Genomic DNA, 21,267 nt, shown 5'->3' on the forward strand with positions numbered 1-21,267 from the left:
ATTGGAGAGAGAGACGCTGATATGAGGGAACCAGGGGAAAGTCAGATAACAGATTGACTTTCGTGCTGATCAGCTGATAGCTATAAATAGAGGTAGGGGATAATGGTGCAAGCTAAAAATTAATACATATAATTAATAACAATAATAAATAATAAATATTAATTTAAAAAAGATTTTTACTGCAACAAATTAATTTATAGTTATCAAAATCATAAATATAAAATTAGATTTTTAAATCATAAAAATTCTAGAAAATTAGGAAAAATACAAATACTTTTTTTTAAATAAAATTTAATATTTAAATACCAGAAAATTTTTTTAAACCAGTATTAAAAATTTACGGTCATTACATCCTACCCCCCTTAAAACAAATTCCGTCCTCGGAATTCAAAGTACAAGTATGCACAAAGAACCCAAGGATAGAAATATGGAAATAAGGTCATAGCACGTTATGACAAATATGTGAGTAAATGTTGAATGAGAAAATGGATGTGTATATTATAAGTTATACAATACACAATAGAGAATAATTCAAAAGAATTAAAAGTGAATAGTCAATGCAAATATATAAAGCAAATCAAGGTCATAAGAAAGTCTGATATGTAGTATAATAATAAGAATGAAATAAGTACAACATAAAGAGAGTGAACACATAATTGAAAGAGATTGCACAGGCATGAGGAAGTATTTACATTGCAAATAAAATAGTTGATACATATCCAATTACAAAATAACACAACATCTAGGCATAGGCCAAATATAAGTATCAATCAACATAGTTTAATAGCAAGGAAATCAACAAATATACAATTATAGAAAAATATAATGTCAACATGATTTTATTGATATAGTATCATCAGAAGCAGAGGTTGGCATCCTATAGTCTGAAGGGAGATGCCGGGAGATGGTACCGACTGCAGTTTACTTCAGAGCAGAGGATGACCCTCACATGGGAGGACTTCATATACTTCTTTGATGGACAGTACATTTTTTCTGCAGCACGGACTGGGAAGGAACTTGAGTTGTCCAGGTTGACTCAGGGGGACATGACCGTTGTAGATTTTGAGAGCAGGTTCATGGAGTTGCTACATTTCACGGGCATGTGGCAGACGGGAGAGCATCAGGCTCAGATGTTCTTAGCAGGGCTTCGCCCTAATCTCCAATGGTACCTCATGTCGAGGAGGTTTTATTCAGTTAGGGAGGTAGCTGAGGCTGCCACTTCTTAGGAGATTGAGACTACTATGTTCTAGAAGGATAAAGAAGGGAAGACCAAGGCAGGGCAGAGCAGTGACAAAGGCAAGAACAAGAGATCTTTTTTTGGACATCAGCAGCAGCATCAGGGCTCTTATAAGAAGGGACCCCAGCAGGATCAGAGAGCGCATCAGCAGTGCAAGTTCCAGGGATCTTGTTTTAACTGTCACAAGGTCGGGCATAAGGCATCGGAGTGTCGTAGCGCACCAGCAGGAGCCCAGCAGGGCAAGGGTCCGAACCAGCAGCAGCGCCAGCAGGGCAGAGGGCAGGGCTAGCAGAACAGACTCGAGGCACCGCCAGCAGCTCAGAGGACTGAGGGGCAGATTCGAGCAGTTCAGGAGGTTCCTCAGGGACAGATTGTCCTATATTCTCCATCTCCAGTAGCAGAGCAGTCTTCAGTCACAGGCAGGGTTTATGCAGTAGTCCCCCGTGATCATGGAGCTAGCGGAGCCGTAGTGGAGGGTACGTTCTTTGTGAATTCCTTTCCAGCTCGTATTCTTTTCGATTCGAGAGCTTCGCATTCCTACATATCACATGCATTTATGGCTAGACTCCAGCTCGTAGCTCTGCCTCTAGACACTCCTTTATCTGTTTCCACCCCTTTAGGTGAGGTATCGCTTCTGGAGAGCGTTTGTAGGAGGTGTACCATCAATACATAATCACAATGGAAAATAGTATTAAGTAAAAATAAACATAGATAAAAACACATCAATACATATATACAAACAAACAAAGACAAATCATAACAATAATCAATAGCAGAATAAAATGATACACAATAATCATTAGCATACAACAATTATATAGCATAATACAAGTTCAAAGAAACACAAATAAAATTAAAACATAAAGACAAAAGATATCAAGTAAAAATATAACAAGATTCAGAAACATATGATGTGTACAACAATATAATCATCATGTATAATAAGCATTAAAAATAAAAGCATATGTCCGAGTTCGATGTCATCCTTGGTATGGATTGGTTGTCTTCCTATCATATTAGTATTGACTATTTTGCGAAGACAGTCAAGCTGCGAGCGTCCGATGGGTCTGAGATGATTGTAGTCACCTCTCAGGGCAACCGATTTGCGGAGTCATTTCTAGCGTACATCGAGGAGGTGATGCGACGGGATCAGAATATAATCATCATGTATAATAAGCATTAAAAATAAAAACACATACATAATAATAAGCATATAAAAAGTTATAATACTCATAGTACTAATCATGCTATAAAGATAAATTATAATAAAAACAGTCACAAAATATTATATGATAAAATAGACGTAAGAGTAAACAAGTGATTCAAATAAAACATATTATATAAAACATAATAAGGACATAATTATATATATTCGACAACAATATGATAAATCAGAAATATTAGTAATGTCCATAAAGTAAAATAATAAATATAAACAAGATACAACAATAATAATCATTACTGTATAAAATCATTTCAGGTATAGCAGTATATTACATAGTCGTCAAAATCACATAAATACAATAAGCATAAATATTCATAAGTAAAGATGTATATAGTATGAGATTATGCATAGATTATAGAGAGTTGAACAAGGTCACTATCCGGAATAGGTACCCACTACCTAGGATTGATGACTTGTTTGACCAGTTGCAGGGAGCGTAGTATTTATTGAAGATTGATCTTCGTTCTGGCTGTCATCAGTTGCGGGTTCGGGAGATGGATATTCCCAAGACCGCCTTTCTTACTAGATATAGATCTTTTGAGTTCTTGGTTATGCCATTTGGGTTGACCAATGCACCCGCGGTATTCATGGACTTGATGAACCGGGTTTTAATACAAGTAATGAAAATAATGAATGAAGAATGAACAACAAACAACGACACAATAAAAGACATAAAAACCTAAAAATTACCATAAAATAAATACTAAAAAATAACACGTGTATACAATGTATATTGCCACAATGATAAAATAATACATATAAAAAACGAAGCAAACAACAACAAATATGCAACTACACTATAAACAAACCATGAATAAATACTTTACATACTCAGCAAGTGTGAATTTTGGCTTTCAGAAGTCAGATTTCTTGGCCACGTCATCAGTAGAGAGGGCATAGTAGTGGACCCGGCAAAGGTCATGACAGTTCTTGATTGGGAGCCACCGAAGACGGTGACAGAGATTCGCAGCTTTTTGGGTTTAGCTGGATATTACAGGAAGTTCATTCAGGACTTCTCGAAGATTGCGACACCGATTACACACCTTACGAAGAAGGGTGTACAGTTCATATGGAGCACGGAGTGCCAGGAGGCCTTCGATATTTTGAAGGCTAAGCTGACTACAGCACCAACTGAAGTCATGGAGGCACTACTTATATGGAGTGCAGTTTGAGTTGTTCACAGACCATCAGAGTCTGAAGTACCTCTTTTCTCAGAAGGAACTCAATCAGAGACAGAGGAGGTAGGTTGAGTTTATCAAGGACTACAAGTTCGCGATTCGGTATCATCCGGGGAAGGCGAACATCGTAGCAGATGCCATAAGCAGGAAGCGTTGACATCGGGTTTCAGCTTTGAGGTGTTCATTACATCGGGATCTCATCACTCTTAGCCAGTTTGATTTTAGACCCGAGATTGGAGGGACCAGTGCATTTTTGGGAGCTATGTCAGTGCAGCCATCTTGGAGTGACAGAGTTGTCAGAGCTCAGTTGGGAGACTCTTGGATTCAAATCCGAAAGGAGGAGATTTCCAAGGAGCCTAAGACTGATTGGATCATTGGAGCAGATGGAGGACTCCGGATGAAGGGCATGCTAGTCATACCAGCCAGTGCCGAGCTGAAGAGAGAGTTACTTGATGAAGCTCATCGTACTCGGTACATCCAGGAACTACTAAGATGTACAAGGACCTGAAGAGACACTTTTGGTGGAGTGGTATGCGAAGGGAGTTTTCGGAGTATGTGGCTAAGTGTTTTACCTGTCAGCAGGTGAAGGCAGAGCATCAGAGACCGGCAGGTACGCTTCAACCTTTACCCATTCCAGAGTGGAAGTGGGCAGATATTTCTATGGACTTCATTGTAGGGTTACCGAAGTCGAAGAAGTGGAATGATTCAGTTTGGGTGATTGTGGATCGGTTGACGAAGTCGGCACATTTCATTCCAGTGAGGACTACCTATACTGCCGAGGCATATGCGAGGATATTTATCCGGGAGATAGTTCGACTTCATGGAGTTCCAGACACGATTGTATCGGATCGAGGTTCGATATTCACTTCGCACTTTTGGAGGAGTTTTCAGGACTCTTTTGGCAGCAGATTATCATTCAGCAGTGTTTTCCACCCACAGACGGATGGTCAGACAGAAAGAGTGAATCAGGTGTTGGAAGACATGTTACGGGCTTGTGTCATTGACTTTCAAGGTAGCTGGGAGGATCATATTCCATTGATAGAGTTCTCTTATAACAACAGTTATCAAGCGACGATCGGTATGGCCCCGTATGAGGCAATGTACGGGAGACCTTGTAGGTCACCGATATGTTGGGCTGAGCCGGAGGACAGCTTGATGCTTGGACCGGAGCTGGTGAGGCAGACTACTGAGAAGATAGCCTTGATCAGAGAGAGGATCCTAGCAGCTCAGAGTCAGCAAAAGAGCTATGCCGATAAGAGACAAAGACCCTTGGAGTTTCAGGTTGGAGACTCAGTTATGCTGAAGGTGTCGCCTATGAAAGGCGTACAGCGATTCGAACGACGGGGGAAGCTTGCGCCGAGATACATTGGACCATTTCAGATTCTGGAGCATGTTGGAGTTGTGTCATACAGACTTGATCTTCCAGCATCGATGTCTAGTATACACAATGTGTTTCATGTTTCTATGCTCAAGAAACACTTGCATGATGAGGAGCAACAGCGAGTATTAGATACACCAGAGATTGAGCTTCAGGAGGATTTGACTACGGTCGAGATTCTGGTTCGTATTCTTTCCTGAGAGGACAAGAGACTTAGAAACAAGGTAATTCCCTTGGTGAAAGTTCAGTGGAACCGAGGAGGCATTGAGGAGATTTCTTGGGAGCGCGAAGAGGATTTGCGCCGCGACTACCCACACCTGTTTGAACAGGTAAATTAAAATTTTTATGATGTGTATCTTGCATGATGTTTATATCGTTGGTTATATTTGCACTTAACATTAGAATGGCAATGTTCGCGCCTAATTTTTTTCGCCCGATGTACTAGTTCCACTAGATTAGGATTTGAGCGGGAATATTACCATTTTAGATCGTTAAGTATAAATGTCTCTATATGTTTATCTGGAAGTTTATGTTGCGAGATGCGTATGGTTTCCGAATTTCGAGGACGAAATTCTTCTAAGGGGGGGAGAATGTAGAACCTTGTAATTTTTATATGAATATATGTGAATTATTAGTAAATAATTATTTCTTTCATGATAAATAGCTTGAGGTCATTGATGTACATGATAACAAGTTATTTGAGATGATATGAGAATATGGGTGTAGAGTTTTATGCGTTGGTTTTGCAAATAAGCAAAACATGCATAAAAACTAAAATTTTCCAGATCGGTCGACACATCAGTCGACTGACTATATCAGTCAACACATCAGTCGACTGATAAGCTGATTTCCAGTTTTTACAGGTTTCGGATCTGTTTTGTTTTGGTTCGGGTTTGGGTCGGGTTTAGCTGTTCATATATATTCTTTTTCACCCGAATTCACCCCTCTCATCTTCAGATCTGAGAAAACCCTAGCCCCCTCTCCTCTATCTCAAATCCTAGCCTTGTTCTTGGTGATTTGGGGAAGAACTTGGGGGATTTTCGTCGAAATCTTCACATTGCAGCAAAGGGGATCCACTCTCTCTCAGATCCAGTAGTTGTTCATCACCCAGAGGCGAGTAACATCTCGCCGAACTCTGTCCCTTTTGTTTTACACGAATTTATTGAGTTTAATGAGTTTTGATTTAGCCAAAAACATATTTTTAGTACAAAGAATGAATCTTTATGGTATATGATGTGAAGTATTGAGCTTCTCAGTTTATAAAAAGATCATCAATGTTTTATTAAAGAGATCTAGATCTGAAAATGTTTGACAAGAGTTATTTCATGATTTATGGATTTCAAAACGTATCAAACATGTTTTTATGCGTTTAAGGTTTTTGATAAATGTTTACATGTAGATCTTTCATTCCAGTTTGGTACATATATGTTAATATCAGTATTTTTCATGAGTTTAGATCGAATTTTGTGTAAATAGCAACCTGTGCAGAGTTTCTGCAGTCTATCGGTCGACTGATCTGTCGACCGACGGGCAAATTTACAGTCATCAGTCGACTGATCAGTCGACTGACGGGTTGATTTTGTTTTCTCAGCTTCTCAGTCAACTGATCAGTCGACTGGTGAGCTGAGGCTGTGCTGTCTGAGCCTTATCAGTCGACTTATGAGTCGACTGACGTCATCAGTCGACACATCAGTCGACTGATGAGATGTTTTACAGATTCTTGATCTGTTTGAGTTGCTTTTTGGGGTCGCCTCGATAACCTGACCCTAGTTTACCAGGTTAATGATTTATCTGTACATGTGGGTTGACTTTTGACACAAGTTTAGACATGTACACCGAGACTCGTGTGAGTATAGAATATGTATATCAGTCCGCATATACTTTTCACAGTTACACAGTCCTCTTGTTGGACTATAATCCATAGAAGTCCTCGTGTTGGACTATAATCCATTTTTGTCCTCGTGTTGGACATTTGCCACTTATTTTGTGTGTTTGGAAAACCACAGTATCTAGTTCCTGTATCGGACATATTTCTTAACCCTGTTTATGACTTTCTCACAGGAGTTTTATAACATGACACTTAGGTAGATTATAACATGGCATACATGTAAGTAATAACATGATGCTCATGTAAGCTATGACATGGCACTGTACTTATGCTCTGAGATTAGTTGTATTTCTTTTATTATTGTTTCCTGTACTAGAACCTCGGGTTTAGTGTTTAGGGATCTACAATTCGAGATACAAGGTATATACATGAGGGTTTCCTTGTTTGGATTATATCGCTCGACGTACCTATGCTTATGTTGTAAATTTCTAAATACTAAAATCCTCTTTAGTAAGATCAATGATTTTAGATCTATTATGTATTATCTATATTTTCCTATACAATGAGCCCTGTTCCCTTGGGGTTGGTTGTGATGTTGCTCGCTAGCGCTTTGACGCTCGTTATCCCTCCCCCTTTCAGGTAACGAGCCAGGAGCCCGGAGAGTCGCAGGTTGATGGCGACACACTTTAGTGTTCAGATGTCTATTTTAGCTATGATTTATTTTGGAGCTCCACTGTAGATTTATTTGACATTTGAGGACTATTCTCTAGATGTTGTAAAGGCTGTATGCCTTATTTCCTTTACTCAGATATTTGTACTTAAGACTTGTTGAGTATTCCAGTTATCCATTCAGACATTGGCTATGTATTTCTGTATGTTGGATGATGAGATATTTATGTGATCACTATCACTTCATCAGTTATTTCTTGCACTATCTTTTACTTGCTTTTGTACCTACACCTATTGTTGACTCTGCTAGATAGATGTTAATTGTGATGGTGAAACATGTTATTGCACGGTGAGGTGCAAGGCAGGTTTGGCATTTGTGTGAACCCAGGGGCGTCACAATTTTGAAAGTGGACTTCTCATTCTTGGAAGGAATCGAGATGGGGTTTTGGCTCTGGTCCTAACTGTAGGAAGGTTTGACCGAGTAGGAGATGTAAGATGCATTTTAACCTCATGCACCAGTTAGAGGGTTTTAATCATTTTAGACATGATTAAACAACCACATCGAGAGGTTCTTAATAATTTTTATCATGATTAAGAGTGGATTACGCGGATGGTTGCTTTTCATCTAGAATAATCAGCTTATTCTAGGTTATCCTTAAGAATATCATGTGTAGTATTCTCAAGGAATTTTTCATCAAAGATAGGGATTAGTTTAGCCTCGTATACAAGTTAGAGATAAGGAGTAGTTTATACTCGTATACTTGTCAGAGTACAGGAGTAGTTTAGCCTCATGCACCAGTGGGAGGGTTAGGAAGGAAGACTATGGGTAGTACTTCTTCAAGAATTTGCCATTGATAGACATCAGGATCTTATCGCCATTCGGTTTGACGAGGTAGTAAGCTCTATTCGAATAGACCATCTCTATCATGAATTACCCTTTCCATTTGGATTAGAATTTTCCCTTCTTCTTAGAGTTAAGTATTATAGGTCATCGAACAGCAAGGACCAACTCTCCTTCCTTGAAAGATCGATGCTTCACTTTCTTGTCGAAAGCCCTAAATATTCGGGCTTGATAGAACTCAATGTGTTGTTAAGCTTCGAGCAGCTTCTCATCTAACGCCTCCAATTTTGTAAGACGTCATCAATGACTTTCTTCAGTCACCATCCCCATTGTGAGTACGACGTATAGGGATGGAATCTAAACCTCCAGCGGTAGCATGGCTTCGCAACCGTACACCAGTTAATAAGGTGTTGTACCGGTCGGTGTACGAATCGTAGTACGGCACACCCACAAGCTTTCACTGAGCTTTTCATTCCAATCGCGCTTGTTGATGGACATTAGCTTGGTCAAGATCTTGACAATCGTCTTGTTGAAAGCCTCAGTTAGTCCATTTGCTAATGGATTGTAAGCCTTGGATGCTAGGTTCTGTATTCTAAACTTGTCACAGAACCGAGTGAATGCATGACTAACGAACTGTGATCTATTATCATGAACGATATGTATTGAAATGCCGTATCGGTAGACAATATAATGTTTGATGAGCTTGATAACATCACTGGTTTTGACTTCTCTTAAGGGAACGGCTTCGACCCACTTAGAGAAGTAGTCGGGTATCGCAAGGATGAAGTGATGACCTTTGGCTAATGATGGAGATATTAGTCCGATGACATCCATCCCCTAGGTCTCAAACGGCCACGAAGTCATTGTATGATGTAGGTCTTCAGGTGGTTTGTGAATGTAGTTGGCGTGGGTCTGATACGGATGACAATGTTTGGCATAAGCGACAGCGTCGTGGATCATTCTGGGCCAGTAATAGCCCATTCTTCGCAAGTGATCCCAAAGCTTAGGTCTGGATTGATGAGCGTCACAGGTACCATCATGGGCTTCCCGCAAGGCTTCCTATGCTTTTGTCGTTAAGAGACACCGAAGCAACATGCCATCGTAGGACCTACGACACAATGCTTTTGTGGTTGCATTATAGTAGAATCTTGGTGTGCATTTGCGAATAGAATCTCGCTCCTTTACGTCTTTAGGTAGTATGTCGTATAAGATGTAGTCGATGATTGAAAAACATCAATCTCTTGGCTTGAGTTGACCCGTAGCCTAGTGAGTTGTATTGGCTTCTAGAACATGCTCCGGTTCAAAAAGTTGTCGGCTTGTGACGGTGACGCGTTGACTATTTCCCAACGGTTGAGCTAGGTTGGCTGCCAATGATGCCAGAGCATCTCCGTGCGTGTTCTTGGAACTAAGCCCATGCTTAATGCGGAAGCTTTTGAATGATTTGGCTAATTTGACAGCCGCTTCATGACATAGGATTAAGTCGTCATTTCTAACTTTGTATTCCCCTATCATATGTCTGATGATGAGCAGAGAGTCATCGTAACCTTCAAGATGATTAGCACCCAACTCCTTGGCGAGGCCGAGTTCGATGAGTAACGCATTGTACTTAGCCATATTATTGGTATATGGCTCAGTTAAAGAGAAAGCTCGGGGTAATACATGGTTTTATAGAGAAACCAAGACCACCCCCACTCCCGCGATGATAGATCCACTTGTGCCTACGCGAGATTCTCCGTTGAAGTACAATCGCCAAACTTCTTCCTGTGAGGTTGTATTAACCTTATGGGTTTCATCTGACATAGCTTTGAATAAGTTATTCTTCGACTCGAGCGGATGACTGACCATGAGATCGCAAATTGCTTGTCCTTTGATGGACTTCTGCGGTATGAAGTGTATGTCATATTGAGACAGCAAGAGTGCCCATCTTGCCAGGCGCCAATTTAAGGATCTAGGCTGGGTCATGAAAACTCGGATGTGATTCATTCGGGAGATGATGTGTATGGTTTGACCAACCAGGTAGTGTCGTATTTTCTGGATAGCGAACACCAATGCTAAACACTCCTTTTCGACCATAGGGTATCGTCGTTCGGCTCCCTGCAAGGTTCTACTCAAGTAGTAGATGCCTTGCTCGTGGCCAGCATCGTCATTCTGTTCTAAGAGAGCACCAAGAGAATGCTTCATTGCCTATACATAGATCAGGAAGGATTTTCCCGAAACCGGGGCCGCCAAGACTGACGGATTCAAGAGATAAGTCTTAATCTCATCGAACGCTTGTTGGCAAGGCTCATCACAAACGAAGGAAACACCTTTCTTTATCAGCTTAGAGAAGGGTTGGCATTTACCCGAGAGATTCGAGATGAATCTTCGAATGTAGGCTAGAGTCCTTGTAGTCCTCTCAATTCCTTAAGATTCCTGGGTGGTTGAAGATCTTGATTAGCTTGCACCTTATCAGGGTCTATGTTAATTCCCTTCGTCATGATGACGAATCCGAGGAATTTGCCGCTCGACATCCCTAAAAATGACTTTGTGAGGTTCATATTAAGTTGATGGGTTTGCATCAGCTCGAACATCGTTCTCAGGTCTTAGAGATGATCATCTTTGCTATGACTTTTCATGACCAAGTGATCTACGTAGCATTCGGCTATCTTTCATAGATGATCCTAAAAAATCGTGCTCATAGCACACTGATAGGTTACGCCGATGTTCTTAAGTCTGAAGGGCATGACTGTGTAATAGTACGCCCCCATCAACATTCTGAATGAAATGTGCTTCTCATCTTTGAGGTGCATCTTGATTTGATTATACCCTAAAAACCTGTCCATGAAAGACATCCTTTCAAAACTACACATGTTGTCAATAATGATACCCGTGATGGGTAAAGGGAGCTCGTCCTTTGGACAAGCGATATTGAGGTCTCTGAAGTCAATATATATATGGCTTCGATCAACTTCCATGATTTATGGACAAAATCATCTTTACTATTATTTGACAGGTTTGGCATCCGAGTCGATGTTGAGGTGATGCAAACCTTCAAGATGATTAGCACCCAACTCCTTGGCGAGGCCGAGTTCGATGAGTAACGCATTGTACTTAGCCATATTATTGGTATATGGCTCAGTTAAAGAGAAAGCTCGGGGTAATACATGGTTTTATAGAGAAACCAAGACCACCCCCACTCCCGCGATGATAGATCCACTTGTGCCTACGCGAGATTCTCCGTTGAAGTACAATCGCCAAACTTCTTCCTGTGAGGTTGTATTAACCTTATGGGTTTCATCTGACATAGCTTTGAATAAGTTATTCTTCGACTCGAGCGGATGACTGACCATGAGATCGCAAATTGCTTGTCCTTTGATGGACTTCTGCGGCATGAAGTGTATGTCATATTGAGACAGCAAGAGTGCCCATCTTGCCAGGCGCCAATTTAAGGATCTAGGCTGGGTCATGAAAACTCGGATGTGATTCATTCGGGAGATGATGTGTATGGTTTGACCAACCAGGTAGTGTCGTATTTTCTGGATAGCGAACACCAATGCTAAACACTCCTTTTCGACCATAGGGTATCGTCGTTCGGCTCCCTGCAAGGTTCTACTCAAGTAGTAGATGCCTTGCTCGTGGCCAGCATCGTCATTCTGTTCTAAGAGAGCACCAAGAGAATGCTTCATTGCCTATACATAGATCAGGAAGGATTTTCCCGAAACCGGGGCCGCCAAGACTGACGGATTCAAGAGATAAGTCTTAATCTCATCGAACGCTTGTTGGCAAGGCTCATCACAAGCCAAGACTGACGGATTCAAGAGATAAGTCTTAATCTCATCGAACGCTTGTTGGCAAGGCTCATCACAAACGAAGGAAACACCTTTCTTTATCAGCTTAGAGAAGGGTTGGCATTTACCCGAGAGATTCGAGATGAATCTTCGAATGTAGGCTAGAGTCCTTGTAGTCCTCTCAATTCCTTAAGATTCCTGGGTGGTTGAAGATCTTGATTAGCTTGCACCTTATCAGGGTCTATGTTAATTCCCTTCGTCATGATGACGAATCCGAGGAATTTGCCGCTCGACATCCCTAAAAATGACTTTGTGAGGTTCATATTAAGTTGATGGGTTTGCATCAGCTCGAACATCGTTCTCAGGTCTTAGAGATGATCATCTTTGCTATGACTTTTCATGACCAAGTGATCTACGTAGCATTCGGCTATCTTTCATAGATGATCCTAAAAAATCGTGCTCATAGCACACTGATAGGTTACGCCGATGTTCTTAAGTCTGAAGGGCATGACTGTGTAATAGTACGCCCCCATCAACATTCTGAATGAAATGTGCTTCTCATCTTTGAGGTGCATCTTGATTTGATTATACCCTAAAAACCTGTCCATGAAAGACATCCTTTCAAAACTACACATGTTGTCAATAATGATACCCGTGATGGGTAAAGGGAGCTCGTCCTTTGGACAAGCGATATTGAGGTCTCTGAAGTCAATATATATATGGCTTCGATCAACTTCCATGATTTATGGACAAAATCATCTTTACTATTATTTGACAGGTTTGGCATCCGAGTCGATGTTGAGGTGATGCATGGCTATCTGAGGATCAAGACCGGACAAGTCCTCATAATTCTATGCATTGAAACGATGTTAGCAACCCAATCGGGGTGTTACTCCTCTCTGATGAAGTCTGATTCGATTAGCTTCTTCACTTTGGCTTCGATCGCTTCCATGATTTGTGGATAAAATCATGTTTACTGTTGTTTGACAGATTTGGCATCCGAGTTGATGTTGAGGTGATGCGTGGCTATCTGAGGATCAAGACCGGACATGTCCTTATAATTCCATGCGAAGACGTCGATGTACTCCTGGATGAGGGATATGAGGTCTTCCTTCTCCTGGGGAGGTAAACTATTGCTGATAAATATGGGTTTGTCCCATCCCCTATATTTATTTAGAGTATCTCGTCCTTGGTGGGTGGCTCACGTTGTTCGAAGCGACCACTCCATTAGGCACTGACATAACGATCCCATGCTTCATCATAAAGCGGGATCTGGTCCTCTTTGATTTCGGTGGGATCAACCATGGTCATGTTAACTGTGAGGTTCTCGAACAAGTCTCCCACGCTAATGTCTGAATCCCATGTTGAGGACGTTGACGATTGATCATCTGAACGCGTGTCATCAGATATCTCATCAAAATTGTAGTATAACTCTGAGGAAGAGGAGGTGTAGCCCAACCCCCTTTAGGTTTTTCCGTAGTAATTGTTAGGCTTTCCATTGGAACATAGGCAGGTCGGATGGGTGTTTTTCGACCTTGCTGTATTTCAAGCCTTCTTTGCGGGTGAAGTCGTAACTCATAGCCTCCATCATGCGCTTCTTAATTTGACCATAGCACGAGAACTAGAGGGCGGCCTGATCATCTTCCGACTTGTCCCATACTATACGTGTAGGCTGATCTATCCTTCTAAAGATAATTTCTTGCTGGGAATTATTTTAGGCAGGTATGACAAAGATAGCTTGTGAGAATTCGATCATCTATTTGTTTATGATAAATGTCGAATACACAGGCAAGTATAAAGAAGAGTTGTTAGACAACCCTGAAATGAGATTGCTAAACTCATCCTAAGTAGACTCTGAACTAGACAACAAGTAAGCAAATTCAAGATCTTCATTCAGGATAAGCCCATCCGCTTCATCAGCGTCGATCACAACAAAGCCTTCGTAGGTGATTACAATGGGTTCAATATCATTGAAGACAAGACCCTTGTTGCTCTCAAGCTCACTGTCGGCCTTGCTGTCACTATCAGGTACCTCGATCGGGGTTTTGTTGTCACCTGATTCAGAGTCTTGATAGAGCAAAGAGTCGGTGAAGTAGTTCTCAACCCCTTTGAAGGGCTGTTTATCGGCAACCACCGTCTTTACTTGATTGTAGTCGTCCATATATTTTAGACATTGATGCAGTGTAGACGGAACTATGTAATTGCTATAGATCCATGGTCGACGCAATAGCATGTTGCAGGAGAGTTCTACATCGATGACGTAGCAGGTCACCTCTGTTTTCATATCACCCAGCCGACATTTGAGGTGAATCATCCCAAGTGGTTAGGTCCCAGTGGCGTTGAAGCCAAAGATGGTAGTAGTTGCCGCAGATATCCGCTTTTGAGGCATCCCCATGTGTTTGATGAGCTTCAGGGGGACAATGCTTAGTGCAGACCATGGGTCCACTTACATGCGGTCCACCCGAGAGGAACCGATGTATCCTGTGAAGTACAGGGGTCCGTCGTGGGACATGCTTTTAATGAGCATATCCTCGGGAGTGAAGGTGATGTAGGGAATCTGTTGGATAATAATGCCCCAAATATATAATTTTGATGATAATAACTTATGTATTATGCACTAACATATATATGCAGCTATTTATATCATATACGATCCAGATATGAGAATAAAGTGCATAATGAGTTCAAGTCAACATGGAGCAAAGAAGAAGAAATGAAATATGTCAAAATGTAAATTTTCTCTTTTTCTTTACTTAGATTTTATGTACAAGCCTTGATCACTCACAACACATAAACATACATAGCATTAGTACACACTAACATATGCTTAGTGTGTGGTTAACTATAGAAATCCCTATGTTAACCATTAGAAGTCATAGTTAAAGAATGATTTTCAAAATAATTTATATACATCTCATTCTAAACTCTTAGTAGTCGACTACAAGCTTTTATAGTCGACTACAAGCTTTTATAGTCGACTAATCCTCTTTCTGATAGAAACTTAGGAACCTGGAATTTCACAGAGTAGTCGACTACTTTTATTTAATAGTCGATTACTGAATTTTAAGTCAAATTTTCCAGAGACTTTTTCTTCAGAGAGTAGTCGACTACTTTTCTTTATAGTCGACTACTGAATTTTGAGTTAAAATTTCTAGAAACTTTTCCTTCAGTGAGTAGTTGACAGAAACATTTCTTTCAGTAAGTAGTCGACTAATGAACATTATAGTCGACTATGTGCACAGACTAAAATTTTCCAGAAACTTTTTGCTTCAGTGAGTAGTCGACTAATGGACATTATAATCGACTACTATGCAATTTTCCAAACTTTTCAGAATGAATTCAAATACATTGTAGTCGACTACTTTGACCTATAGTCGACTACTAAGACAGTTTTTTCTGAATGTTTTAAGTTTGAATTTGAAACAATTTTTAGCCGTTTATATCCGTTTAATGAGTTCAAAAATGTGTCTTTTCAAAGGATATAAATAGGTTAGAAGTTCAGAATTTTGGACAACGAATATATATATATATATATTAGAAAATCTGATTTTTACTTGAGTATTGAGAAAAACAAAATTCTGCAACAACAATTGTTCATCTTCATTCATGCAAGATTTTGAAAAGAATTCAGAGAACAAAAGAGTCTATAAGCCACTGTTACACATCACAAACTTATCAAGGCTTATAGGAGATTTGTACATTGATTCAAGGAAATGATTCCCTCAATTGTGAGAGGTGTAATCTCTTGGTGAAGAGATTTGCTGCAATTTGCATAGTCTTGCAAATTGGTCAGGTTTGCGTTTTGATTTTGTATGTTTATTCAAAATCATAGTGGAAACTCTCAAGTGAGATTTGTTTAGGGACTGGATGTGACGCCCCTGGGTTCACACAAGGCTGCAGTCCAAGGTGAAACCAAGAATGTCAAACCTGCTATGCACCACACCGTGTAATAACATGTTTCACCATCACAATTAACATCTATCTAGTAGAATCAACAACTGGTGTAGGTACAAAACAGGTGAGAGGTAATGCAAGGAATACTGATGAAATAATAATAGTCACTTAAATATCTCATCATCCAACCATACAGAAATACATAGTCAAGATCTGAGTAGATAAACTGAAATACTCAGCAAGTCTCAAATACAAACATCTGACGATAAGGATATAAGGCTCACAGCCTTTACAACTTCTAGAATAATACCCTCAAATGTTTAACCTCACTACAGTGGAGCCCAAAGAAAAATAATACATAACTAGAAAGCAAAGCTGGACACTAATGTGGTCCGCTATCAACCTGCGGCTCTTCGTGCTCCTGGCTCGTGACCTGAAAGGGGGAGGGACAACGAGCGTCAAAGCGCTAGCGAGTAACATCACAACCAACCCCAAGGGAACAGGGCTCGTTGTATAAGAAAATACAGATAATATATATTAGATCTAGAATCATTAATCCTACTAAAGATGGTTTTAGTATTTAGAAATTTACAACACGAGCATAGGTACGTCGAGCGAAATAATCCAAACAAGGAAACCCTCATGTATATACCTGGTATCTCAAATTGTAAATCTCTAAACACCAAACCCGAGGTTCTAGTACAGAAACAATAATAAAAGAAATACAGCTATTCTCAGAACAATATACAGTGCCATACCATAGCTAACATGAATACCATGTTATTACTTACATAAGTGTCATGTCAACATCATGTCGTGAACTTCTGTGAAGAGGTCATGTGCAGGGTTAAGGACCTTGTCCAAATCAGGAAAACTATCTACATCGTAGTTTCCAACTCATAGAATAAGTGTCAAATGTCCAACACGAGGACTGGAATGAATTTATAGTCCATCACGAGGACTTCCATGGATTATAGTCCAACACGAGGACTGTGAAACTGTGAAACATGTCGCAGTGATATATAGTGAAATCTAAATTTACATCACTTCATAATCATATCGGTGTATATATTCACAGTTGGTACCCTCAGGTCATCCATCATGCCTGGGTACATAGTAGGACTAAATACCAATGTCAGATAGTCCAGCAGAGGAGCCGAGATGCCATATTTATCCCAGCCTGATGTGGAGCCGTGTTTTGCGAACGTACGGGTTGGCGCGGGTGCCGCAGGGTGGGTGCGCGAGATGATTATAGGGCCAGGCCTCTGGCAGGGCAATGGGCGAGCTTTTTGGCGCGGAGGATGCATTTCTGGCGTACATCGAGGAGGGATGGGCGCGAGCGGGGAGGTGCCAGGCGCGGCGTGTTGAGGGCGCTTGTAGATTGAGAGAGAGTGGTGTCTCGAGCAGCGCAGGGCATGGGCGTGCTGTGTGCAGGAGCTATAAGCTGGCACTAGCGAGTGCCGGTGAGGAGGGTGGGCAGGTGTTTGTAATTGAGTTGGCAGCCTGGCACAGGGCGGTCGGGTGCCGGCGTGAGGACAAGGGCGCATTCCGCATAGTCCCGCGCGCAGCGCCTATCAATGATGGGGCAGCCGATGCTGGAGGGATTGAGGGAACTTCAAAAGAGACCCCCCGCGGATGAGGGAGAAGTTGTTAGGCTCAAGGGGTCGGGTTCATATCGGCGAGCGGAGGGTCATTGCTCCGGTCGGGGACGCGCGCCTTGGTCGGGTGCTTCGTGGAATGATAGAAGAACGGTAGTTATGAGATTATGCCATAGATTGATATAAACAGGTTGAAGCGAAGAGTCGACTATGCGCGGAATAGGGTACGGGCCAGCGTAACCTAGGTATTGGGATGACGCGATTGTTTGCACCAGGTTGGCAGGGGGTGGCGCGCAGTTATTTATCAAAGAATTGATCTTCGTTCTGGGCGTATCATGCAGCTGCGGTTGTGCGGGAATCATGGACTATTCCCCCAAAGACCGCTTTTCTTAGCTGCGATAGGGTTCTTTTCGAAGTTTTGCGTCATGGGCGAATGGCGGGTTGACCAATGGCATCGCGCGCGGTCACTCATGGAGCTTTGAGTGACACCCGGTGTGATTCGTGGCCGTCTCTCTGGAGATCCAGTGGATCGTTTTCATGGCGGGATGATTATTCTACATTTAGCGATCGAGGTCGGAGGGCGGAATGCAATTGAGGCAGGCATGCTAAAGGATCAGCTAGAATTGCAGAGGCGTCTTGCAAGGAGCATCAGGCTATATGCTAAATGTTCAGCAAGTGCGAGTTTTGGGCTTTGCAGAGGTCAGATTCGGCTTGGCGCGATGTTTATCAGTAGAGCAGGGCATAGCAGCCAGACGGGCCGGGCAGGGCTAAAGGTACGAGCGGAGGCGTTCTTGACTTCCGGGGAGCCCTCAAGGCCGGCAAAGACCAGGTGACAGTAGATTGCGGCGAGCTCTTTTAGGTTTTGGCTGGATATTATCAGGTGAAGGGTCAGTTTAGGACTTGCTTCGATAGATTTAATGGCGGGGCCAGATTTACAGGGCACACACAGCGCGCGGCGCGCCCGCGGGTGGCGCCCCGCACCGGGGGGCGGCAAAGGGGATAAGAGGCTTTGAGGCGGAAGAAGGGCTCGGAGGGAGTTTATATCGGACGATCGGAGTGCCGGCAGGAGGCCATTGTGATATTCTGAAGACATCACGTCCTGAGCTAGCACCGCGCGTGCCGTGGCGCTCGCGGCGGGCCGGGGTGTTAGGACTATTGGCGCTGAGGGGCAGTCGACAGGACAGTTTTGTCTGTGGGGTATTCAGATGCATCATGGTGTGGGCAGGCGTTAAGGCAGGGCGGTTGATTGATGCACCGCATACGGACGTCGTGGTACTTCACGGGATAGTCGTGCGCGGTGCATGATGTGCAGAAGACGCACCCCCGCCCGACCTGCATGCCGAGCTTAGAGCTTGAGGCGCCAACCCGGAAGTGGTGGTTTGCGGCGACTGAAGTCATGGAGGGCCAGCTAGGACTTGTATGGAGGTGCAGGTTTGAGGTGTATTAACAGCAGAGACCATAAATGGTCGTGAAGTAGATATTAGTTTGGAGTCGGAGAGGCAGATGGATTGAGTTCGAGGTGTAAGCGGACATACGGAGTTCGCAGATCGGTCAGTCAGTCGCCATCGCGGGGAAGGCGAACGTGCACAGTAGCAGGCATGGGCGTGTGAAGCAGGAAGGGGCGTGCGGAGCGTCAGCAATTTGGGCGGGCTTTGGAAGGGGGTGTTCCACTACAACCTGCGGTGATGCGCGTCGTGCCACTGGCTTAGGGCCAGGTTTTGATTTTTAGGGCCCGAGATTGAGAGGGAAGGGCAGTGGCAGTTCTGGGGAGCTATCGTCAGTGGGCAGGGGCGGCACGGTGCGGAAGGAGGCGAGGCCGGCGGCCGGCGGCCCCGGGGCGGCTCACCGGCGACGGGGTGCCACCCGCCGCCCCGCCGCCCTGGCGACCGGGTGCAGTTGCAGGGCGACATGGAGTTGTCTAAGAGGGCTCAGTTGGAGGACTTCTTGATTCAGAATCCGCAAAAGAGGGAGAAATTTCGGGGCAAAGAGGCGGCTAAGACTGATTGGGGAGCTGGCATCGGAGTTGGATGGCAGATGGCTAGGCGATGCATAGGGTAGATCCTGGTTATCGCCAGCTACGCACAGAGCTGAAGAGTGGAGTTATTTGATGGAGGCAGCAGCCGTAATGCGGTACAGCAGTGGCATACCAGGGGACGGGCGGACCAGATGTATAAGATTGGTGAAGCAGACATTTCTGTGGAGGTGCGGTATGCGTAGCAGAGTGTGGGCAGTACTAGTGTTGGGGGGGCTAAGATGTGTTACTCTGGCGCCAGCAGGTAAAGGGGCAGGAGCATCAGAGACGGGCGCAGGAGACACTGCAGGCCTTTACGGGCGCATGTCGGCAGGATGAGTGGAAGTGGGCAGATATATTTCTATGGGATTTTATCTGTTGGGGTTTCAGCAGTCGAAAGAAGGGGACAAATGATTCAGGTTTGGGTGACATGAGTGACCGGTTGCAGCGAAGTGGCAGGGCAGCATTTGACATTTCCGGTGAGTGACCGACTTATCACAAGCCGAGGCTTATGCGAGGATATTTATGCCGGGAGATAGTTTCGAGGGCTTCCAAATGGGAGTTCCATGAGGCATGCAATCGTGATCAGAATTGCGAGGATAGCGTTTTGCACGTCTCGGGCATTTTTGGAGGATGTTTTTGCAGGGACTGGCATTTGCAGCACGCTATTATAGGGCAGTGTATTTGGGCACGCGCGCGCAGGACGGATGGGCAGACAAGAGGAGGGTGAATGCAGGTGTTGGAGGACTATGTTGCGCGGCATGTTTCATTGACTTGGCCAGGGTAAGTTGGGAGGATCATATGGGCCACTGGTAGAGTTTGCTTATAACAATAGTTACTAGCGACGATGGGGGCGTATGGGCCGCGTATGAAATCATTGTCAGTGGGGCAGAGCTTCGTAGTATGGCGACCGATGATGTTGGGCCGAGGCCGGAGGATAGGCTTGATGCTTGGCCCGAGTTGGTGAGGGGCAGCACTACGCGAGAGGGTAGCATTGAATCAGGGAGGCGGATTCTAGGGGGGGCAGGCTGACAGGAAGTCGAGCAGGAAGGGGGCTATGAGCCGTATAGAGAGACGAAAGACCCTTGAGTTTCAAGGTGGATGAACTGGCCTGGTGCCGTCCAATGGGCTGGAAGGTATCAGCCTATAAAGCAAGGCGAGCGGCGTTTCGGACGAGCGGGAAGCGTTGCGCTGAAGATATAATCTTGGAGCGGGCATTTTGCATATTTTAGAGCGCAATTGGAGGGCCTGTGTCAATATCAGACTTAAGATGCTTGCTCAGCATCGATGTCTAGTATACACACACGGTGGTTTCATGTTTCTATGCTCAAGATACACATGCATGATGATGGGAGGGCAGGTGGCAGCGAGTATAGTGGATGGGGGCAACCAAGAGATCGAGGCTTAGCAGGAGGATTTGACCACTCATTGAGATTCGCCGATTCGTATTCTTGCCAGGAGAGGACTAAGCAGACTGCAGAAATAAGGTGATTCCGGGCTAGGTGAAAGTTTGGCAGGTGGAACGAGAGGAGGCATTGAGGAGCATTTTCGTAAGGAGCGCGAAGAGGCACGTGCGTGCGCGACTAGCCGCAGCACTTGGTTTGAGAAGGTCAATATTAATTCTTATTGTGTAGTATTTTG

Source organism: Asparagus officinalis, chromosome 10, assembly GCF_001876935.1.
Source record: "Asparagus officinalis chromosome 10, Aspof.V1, whole genome shotgun sequence".
NCBI classification, from domain to species: Eukaryota; Viridiplantae; Streptophyta; class Magnoliopsida; order Asparagales; family Asparagaceae; genus Asparagus; species Asparagus officinalis.